This window comes from Choloepus didactylus, chromosome 3, assembly GCF_015220235.1.
Source record: "Choloepus didactylus isolate mChoDid1 chromosome 3, mChoDid1.pri, whole genome shotgun sequence".
Taxonomy (NCBI): Eukaryota; Metazoa; Chordata; class Mammalia; order Pilosa; family Megalonychidae; genus Choloepus; species Choloepus didactylus.
The window spans coordinates 214,354,174-214,363,764 of NC_051309.1; the positions used below are offsets into that span (position 1 = coordinate 214,354,174).

A 9,591-nucleotide genomic window follows, 5' to 3' on the forward strand; every position below is an offset into this window, starting at 1 on the left:
AAAACCAGAGTGAACTACAGCAGAGCCTGACCTACCTGGACCTTCTGAGAGTAAACAGGCTCCACTTCTACCTTCCAAATTCCTCCTGTGGCCACCCCTGACCAGAAAGATACAAGGAAGGCAATTCTGGGCAACCTAGCTCAGCTCAGCCCAGTTGACACTACGAAGCCACCATACCTCAATACCTGCAGCTCTGCGGATGGCAGTGGTGCCAACTTCCCATGCATCAGGACTGCGGCTGCTCCCGATGACCCCTTCTCTGGGTCCAGCCATCTCTTTCCAACTCACATCCCGCTGCTCTCATCAGCACAGGGGCAGCCGGCAAGTCTGCGTTCTAAGCTGACCCCAGCAGGGAAGGAAGATGCTCTCACAGACTCTGGGTGATTCTCCGGGAGTTTCTCCCTGCCCCCCATCTCTGTTTGGATCCCCAGAAGGGAACCCTCTCCTGCCCTTGGAGGGTGGAGGGAGGATAACCTCTCACCATAAATCCTGAACCGTCCCAGCCTTCTCTAACGGAATCCATGGTGGGGACAATGAGGGGAGCCAAGCCAGTTCTACCAACTTCTCAGCAAGTGCTGGGGGAAGGTGTGTGGCTTCTCGCAATATTGGAGACTCCTGTCCTCAACTTTTGACCTCAGTCACAGCTCCAGAGTGGTGGGAAAAGTCCTAATTAGCATTCTGTTTTGTGGTTCTCCCTTGGGGTGGCCCTGACCTAAAACACCCCAGAGGGACCTTCTGGAGCTTGCTTTTCAAGTGGGAAGGAGAAGTACAGGAAAAGAGATGAGTTTGCTACAGAAGTCAGTTATCCCTCCATCTCTGTCATCTCAAAAAGCAGTAGAGGCAGTTGTCTTCACTGGAGCTGCAGTCACTGGGGTCATGGTGGGAGAAGAGGAGAAGGTTGTGTGGTGCAGGTGAGGGGAAGCAGGGAGCAGTGAAGGGGAGGGACATAGTGGAGGTTGGGGTGGATCCCGTGAGTCCTGGTGGGGGAAGGACTCACCAACCCAGACATGGCGCACGAGGAGAAACTGGACAACCAATGGCTCAAAAATTTCAAGAACCAAGGCCGCAACTTGGAGTCCATGAGAATGAAATGAAGTTGTAATTGAGTTAAGGAAGAATAAAAGAGATGAACATCTCCTGAAGAGAAGGAATGTACCACATGAAGGCATCTGTGAAGACTCTGAGATAGGTGGTGATTATAGAATACAAAATACCTCTCTAGAAGCCGTTGCTTCCAGTGATAACCAGGAAATTCAACTAAGCGCAGTTCAAGGCTGCTGGGAAACTTTTATCCAGTGACAGAAATCCACCAATTGATGCCTATTTTAGTCCATTGTCTTGAAGGAGATGACAACCCTTCTTTACAGCTCGAAGCTTTGTGGGCTTTGACAAACATTGCAGTCTGGAACCTCTGAGCAACTCAAGCAGGAGTTCAGCCCAATGTGGTACCACTTTTCCTGAGGCTTCTCCATTTACCCCATCAAAACATCTGTGAGCAAGCAGTGTGGGCACTGGGGAATATCGTAGGTGTACAGATCATGTCATCAGTCTTGGAGTTGTGAGACATTTCCTTTCCTTTGTAAGTCCATCTATTCCTATTACATTCTGAAGAACTGAAACTTGGGTTATGGTCAAGTCATGTCACCACAAAGACCCACCACCCCTAATAGAAACCATTCAAGAGATTCTTCCAGCCCTTTGTGTTAAATTCATCACCCGGATGTGAATATATTGGTAGGTACTGTCTGGGCCCTCTCTTACCTTACGGATGCTGGCTATGAACAGATACAGGTGGTAATAGACTCTGGAATAGTTCCTTATTTGGTTCCTCTACTTGGCCACCAGGAAGCTCAGGTTGCTGCACTTAAAGCTGTAGGCAATATTTTTATGGGAAGTGATGAGCAAACATGAGTAGTTTTGAACTGTGAGGATCTTTCATGCTTCCCTGCACGTCTGACACATCCCAAAGAAAAAATTAATAACAAGGCAGTGTGGTTCCTATCTAACATCACCACAGGAAATCAGCAACAGGTTCTGGCAGTAATTGATGCCAACCTTATACAATGATAATATATCATTTGGATGAGAGGGGTTTTCCCTCTTAAAAAGAAGCTGCTTGGGTCACAAGTAATTTAAATTAGTGGAAGGAAGGAGCAAGCGGTCTACCTTATCCAACAACATGTTATCACAGTTTTTTGCAACTTGCTGAATGTAAGAGATGCACAGATTGTGCAGGTAGTACTTGATGGACTAAGGAATATATTTAAAATGGCTGAAGACATGGCAGAAACCATAGCCAATTTTTTTTTAATCTTCATTTTATTGAGATATATTCACATACCACGCAGTCATACAAAACAAATCACACTTTCGATTGTTCACAGTACCATTACATAGTTGTACATTCATCACCTAAATCAATCCCTGACACCTTCATTAGCACACACACAAAAATAACAAGAATAATAATTAGAGTGAAAAAGAGCAATTGAAGTAAAAAAGAACACTGGGTACCTTTGTCTGTCTGTTTCCTTCCCCTATTTTTCTACTCATCCATCCATAAACTAGACAAAGTGGAGTGTGGTCCTTATGGCTTTCCCAATCCCATTGTCACCCCTCATAAGCTACATTTATATACAACTGTCTTCGAAATTCATGGGTTCTGGGTTGTAATTTGATAGTTTCAGGTATCCACCACCAGCTACCCCAATTCTTTGGAACCTAAAAAGGGTTGTCTAAAGTGTGCGTAAGAGTGCCCACCAGAGTGACCTCTCGGCTCCTTTTGGAATCTCTCTGCCACTGAAGCTTATTTCATTTCCTTTCACATCCCCCTTTTGGTCAAGAAGATGTTCTCCATCCCACGATGCCGGGTCTACATTCCTCCCCGGGAGTCATATTCCACGTTGCCAGGGAGATTCACTCCCCTGGGTGTCTGATCCCATGTAGGGGGGAGGGCAGTGATTTCACCTTTCAAGTTGGCTTAGCCAGAGAGAGAGGGCCACATCTGAGCAACAAAGAGGCATTCGGGAGGAGGCTCTTAGGCACAATTATAGGGAGGCCTAGCCTCTCCTTTGCAGCAACCGTCTTCCCAAGGGTAAAACTTATGGTAGAGGGCTCAACCCATCAAACCACCAGTCCCCTATGTCTGTGGTCATGTTAGCAACCATGGAGGTGGGGTAGGCGAATACCCCTGCATTCTCCACAGGCTCCTCAAGGGGGCACTACATCTTTTTTTTTTCCTTGTTTTTCTTTTTTTTTTTTTTAACTTTCCCTTCTTTTTTAAATCAACTGTATGAAAAAAAAGTTAAAAAGAAAACAAACATACAATAAAAGAACATTTCAAGGAGACCATAACAAGGGAGTAAGAAAAAGACAACTAACCTAAGATAACTGCTTAACTTCCAACATGTTCCTACTTTACCCCAAGAAAGTTACCTAATATAGCAACATTTCTGTGAACTTGTTCCTACTATATCCATCAGAAATGAACAGACCATAGTCATTCCTGGGCATCCCCAGAACGTTAAGTAGCCTATCTGTTCTTCTTGGATTATTGTTCCCCCTTCCTTAATTGCTCTCTATTGCTAGTTCCCCTACATTCTACATTATAAACCATTTGTTTTACATTTTTCAAAGTTCACATTAGTGGTAGCATATAATATTTCTCTTTTTGTGCCTGGCTTATTTCGCTCAGCATTATGTCTTCAAGGTTCATCCATGTTGTCATATGTTTCACGAGATCGTTCCTTCTTACTGCCGCGTAGTATTCCATCGTGTGTATATACCACATTTTATTTATCCACTCATCTGTTGAAGGACATTTGGGTTGTTTCCATCTCTTGGCAATTGTGAATAATGCTGCTATGAACCTTGGCGTGCAGATATCTGTTCGTGTCACAGCTTTCCGACCTTCCGGGTATACACCGAGAAGTCATAGCCAATTTTATAGAAGAGTGGAGGACTAGACAAAATTGAACAACTTCAAAACATGCAAATGAAGACATCTACAAATTGGCCTATGACATCATTGATTAGTTCTTCTCTTCATATGATATTGAAGATCCTAGCCTTGTTTCAGAGGCAATGCAGGGTGGAACATTTGGTTTCAATTCATCTGCCAATGTGCCAACAGAAGTGTTCCAGTTTTAGAAAGATGCTGTGGAAGTTAGGTCCAAAGCAACACTGATGCACGCACACACACACACACACACACACACACACACACACACACACACAGGCTTGATCCATCAGTCTTGGCCCATGGGATCTGCTGCATTAAATCAGAAATGAGAATGTGAAGATTTCATTTGGAATCATAGAAAATGTCCAAATGAGGTCAAGATGGTGAGTGGGTGCTAGTGAGAGTGAATGCAAAATATAATGGAAACCTCACATGAATGCTTATTTCGGTCGTTCAAAGTGAAAAGGGCTAGGGATCATAGATCTTCATTTCCTGAGAAGGACGTTGACTTACCTTCTACAACTTGAGGGGAAAGTGCTGTACTGTCATCTTCAAGCCTTGTAAGCATAACAGAGAATAGGATGCCCATATAAGTCAAAGGAAAATGAAGCAATGTGTGAATGGACAGTGTTGAATGAATGTCTGGTTCAGTGATGGAGAGCCAGGTTCATCTTTTGAATCTAAGGCTCTTCACTTACAAACCAGAGTCCTAGACCTTGAGTGCCTGTGTACAACAGTGTGGTGGTGGTGTATGTGAACCAGGCAAGCTTGATTAACCTTCACGGGGCTGATAACAAACCTAGTAAATCATCAAATTGAGATCATAAGTGTTAATGTACACTGGACATGAAAACAAAGACCAGTTTAGCAGCAGACATGGTTTACTCTGCAGTCCGTGTTTTCTATCCCCCTTCTTGCTGCACCCCACCCCCTTTTTTTTTACTTTTAGCCTTTATTTACTTTACTTACTGTGGCTTTTTCATTGTATCTCAAGTCAGAAAACTTCCCAGGAAGGTTTCCCTGTGCACTTGAACCAGATGAATGTTTGATGCTTCGAAAAGCTGTCTATATCATCAAAACAAATTTGTATAGCTTTTTGCATGAAAAAAATCATAAATTTCCTTCAAAGTAGGTTATGTTGCAGTATACAAGTCTCCATCACAGTATAAAACAGTAAAATGTGTTTTAAAAGCCATTCTTTTCATTTTCAGAGACAATATACAGATCTTTGCATGAGAGAATCTACAGCATAGTTCATTTTTAGATTTTATGGGGTCCTGTAAAGTAGTAGAAGAAAGAAGCTTCAGTTGTGATAGAATACGGTGCTGTGTTTAAATGTTACTTGATTTCAAATTTTGTTTTCTATGACAATGATATGGAAACTTCTAAAATGGAATTTGGTGTGTACGTACTGCTGAATAAAGACCCAAGAAGAGGTTTGAATAGATGTGCACATCAAGGAATGGTTTGAACACCTTTAATAATATGCCTAATCTTATCAATTGTTTTAGAAGCTTTTTCTCTTAGATGTAGGCAGCCATGCACATTTATTTTGAGCCACTGTAAGGAGAAAACTTTGTATTTTTAAAACTTGCATAAAAGTTATGCAAGTGGTTTTTATAAATTGGAATAATACCTCAGTTTTGAGGTCATGCACACTACAATCAATGTGACATAAATTAATTTGTACCAAAAGAACTCTTTATAAGATGGTTCATTGTAGGAAATCCTGAGCCTTTCCCTCAGAGCGCAAGTGTTGCATGAACAACAGTTTGCTATAAGAAACATACCAGATTAGCCACCATTAGCATCTGTATGTACTCTGTGTTTCAAAATCAACCGGTAATTCTGAAGCACTATAGAATGCATAAAAATTATTTTGTGATCATTACTCTCAGTTAAACAAGAGTATTTTTGCAACATTCCTTGTCATCAAAAACATGGTTAAAGTTTACGACTAGAAGCAGCAGAAAACTAGCTTGTAAAATTTATCCAAATAAGAGTGCAGGCAAGGCAGCTGTCTTGCAGAAATAAACATTAAAGCTTAAAGCGAAAAAAAAAAAAAAAATAGTGGACAAGTCTCAGAAAGGCTGGCTAGGCAAGCCTGGAACTGTTGGAGGGAGGTACAGAAGGGAATGAAGCAGGTTGAAGCTTTCATGGAGATGACTAGAATCATTGGGGCATTCCTGGTTGCTAGAAGGCTGAAGAATCGTGGAGGCAGCGGAAGAAACTATCATTGAATCTCTGCTGTGGACCAGACATAGCCCTGGTTGCTTCCATTATATGCCTTGATCTTAACAACTACCCCAATATGGAAAGCTTTATTTACCCATGTAAAGATGAAGAAACTGAAACTCAGAGAGGCTAAGTAGCTTCCCTAACATCACATAGCTAATATATGAAAGAGCAGTTTTTCAGTTTGCTAAAGCTGCCAGAATGCAATATACCAGAAAAGGGTTGGCATTTACAATGGGGATTTACTAGTTTACAAATTCACAGTTCTAAGGCCATGAAAATGTCCCAGTTAAGGACGATGCATTCTCTGAAGAAAGGTTGCTGGCATCCAGGGTTTCTCTATCAGCTGGGAAGACCACCTTTATCAAACGGCTAGCATTTGCTGGTCCTTCTCTCCTGGGTTTTGTTGCTTTCAGCTCCAGGCTTCAGTGGCTCTCTCAGCTCCTCTGAGAGCTTTCCTCTAAGCTTCTCTGGGTGTTTCTCTCTCTAGTTCTCTCAGCTTTTTTCTGTCTTTTATTCTCTTCATAGAGGACTCCAGTAAAAGGATTAAGACCAACCTTGAATGGGCTGGGTCACATCTCAATTGAACCAAAAGGTCCCGTCCACAATAGGTCTGCACCCACAGGGATGGATTAAAAGAACATGGCCTTTTCTGGGGTTACATAATAGCTTCAAACCAGCACAAGCCAGCATGCCAACCCAAGTCTGGACAGTAATATAGTGTTTTTTTTTCCACTATATTTTGCTTCCTCCCAAGGAAAGATAGATGCAGTAAACTGCAAACTTCAAAATTGCACATTAGATATCCCTTGAACCTTTAGGCCCCATCTTCTTTTAACACATATATGGACCAACCCATTTTGTTTCTGTTTTTCCACTAGCCTCAAGGGATGAAGGAAATAAGACTGATGATGAACTAAGTAGAAGTAACGGCACCAGGATAGCATTGTATTATAAGGGAAATTTATACTACTTACGGAAAAATGAGTCCAGTGAGAAGGCACTGAGTTCTCAATATGTACTTGGCAAAAAAATGAACCAAATTAAAAATATCACTTCCTGTCTTCTGATAAGATTTTGAAGGACAAAAAAGAGAAAACTTTCTAATTACATGTTTGTAGAAACAGCCCACAATCTCTTATAGCAAGGGAATCTCTAGCCACCTTCTGTGGAGACATTATGGTAAGCGGATGTCCCCATTCTATTGTATTGGAAACCCAAGTAAAGGAGAAAGCCAAATCCACTCTTCAACTTATTGCAAATCAAAACCAAATGCCTAACAGCGAGGAGATTCTGGAAGAGAAAATATGGTGTAGAAAGAAATTCATAGAGGCAAAAGAAAAATTATTTATATATTCTGGTTGTAATTTTGAAGTATAAAACTCAAATCATTGCAGAATACATGTAAAATAGAGAAAAAAAAATGCCCACCCTCTTAACACTACCATCTTATTACTCTCCAAAGGCTTGTTTTTTTGTTTGTAATTTTTTTTAATTCAGTTTTATTGAAATACATTCACACACCATACAATCATCCATGATATACAATCCACTGTCCACAGTATGATAACATAATTATGCATTCATCACCACAATCTATCTCTGAACATTTTCCTTACATCAGAAAGAAACAGAACAACAATAAAAAATAAAAGTGTAAAAAGAACACTCAAATCATCCTCCCCATCCCACCCCATTTGTCCTTTAGTTTTTATCCCCATTTTTCTACTCATCCATACACTAGATAAAGGGGGTGTGATCCACAAGGTCTTCACAATCACACTGTTACTCCTTGTAATCTACATTATTATTTAATTGTCTTCAGGAGTCCAGACTGCTGGGTTGGAGTTTGGTAGTTTCATGTATTTACTTATAGCTATTCCAATATATTAAAACCTATGAGGTGTTATCTATATAGTGCATAAGAATGTCCACCAGAGTGACCTCTTGATTCCATTTGAAATCTCTCAGCCACTGAAACTATTTCATCTCATTTTGCATCCCCTTTTTGGTCAAGAAAATACTCTCAGTCCCATGATGCCAGGTCCACATTCATCCCCGGGAGTCATATTCTGCATTGCCAGGGAGATTTACAACCCTGGGAGTCGGGTCCCACGTTGGGGGGAGGGCAGTGAGTTCACCTGTTGAGGTGGCTCAGTTAGAGAAAGAGAGCCACATCTGAGCAACAAAGAGGTACTCAGGGGAGACTCTTAGGCACAATTATACGCAAGTTTAGCCTCTCCTTTGCAGTAACGAGCTTCTTAAGGGCAAGTCCCATGATCGAGGGCTCAGCATATCAAACTGCCAGTCCCCATGTTTGTGACAACATCAACACCAGTCCAGGTGAGGATGTCCAACACATCTGCAGCTTTCCCAGATCCTCGGGGCTGGGGAGAGGGAGGCTGTAAATATGTTTTTTATTATCTGCCCAAAGTACTCTGGGATGTGTCACTATTTCACTCCAGCCTATACTAACCTACTGTATCTCACTTCCTATTGAAAGTTCCATGCAATTGTGGTGTTTGAACAAATCGACTGTAGAGTTGTACCGTTTAGAAAATTTAGATCCTGTACCAAATAGATATCTCTTCCCTTGGTCTCACATGGAAGTTGAAGTTTTAAAACATAGTCAGTTTCAACCTTTACCCTTTGGCCTGGCTTGCCCTGGTCTTAACCGGATCTGCTTCATTCATATCACTAATTGAAGTCTTGGCTCTTTTTCAGCTTTTTTTTTTTTTTAACAGTGGCTGTATGCACTAATACTGACATTCATATCTGCCGAGCTCTAGCTCTGAGTTTCAGGTGTCTCAGAGATATGCATTGTTCCAGAGACCAATCAGGTTATACTCTAGGGGATCAGCATCTCAAAGTTTAGAGATAGGCCTTACAATTCAGGGATAGAGTTAACTGCTGTAAGAGCTTACAGTCTAGGGACTATTATAATAATCATGTCCACGTTAGGCTATGTTCTAAGATTCAATTCTGAGTTTACACATTGTAGTTAGCCCATATTGGTGAGGCATTAAAGTGTTTGCCTTTATTTCTGGTGTACTTCATTCAAATACTGTGTACAGGATCCATTCACCCCATTGTGTGTCTCACAGCTTCACTCCTTCTTGTAGTTGCTCAATCAAAGGCTTGGTTTTAAACCCACTTTGGTCTTGTCATTATTCTGCTTAGAAACCTTATGTGACTTCCCATTGCCTATAAATAAAGTCCAAATTCCTTAGCTTGGCATTCAAACTCCTTCAAAATCAGATGCCAACATAATTTCTCAATCTTACCTTCCGTTAGTCTCCTCAATGAACTCTATTTAGTCAAACCATTTTATTCACTGTCTGAAATTTACATTGATCTTCCCTGTTTGCCCACGCTGTCTTAGTTTGCCAGGCTGC

At 41.4% G+C, this 9,591-nt stretch overlaps 1 pseudogene; it reads left to right on the top strand.

Annotated features, from left to right (window-relative positions):
* The first annotated feature begins 1,007 nt into the window (after positions 1-1,007).
* On the top strand, positions 1,008-4,149 carry LOC119530131 (annotated as a pseudogene).
* Positions 4,150-9,591: the final 5,442 nt, after the last annotated feature.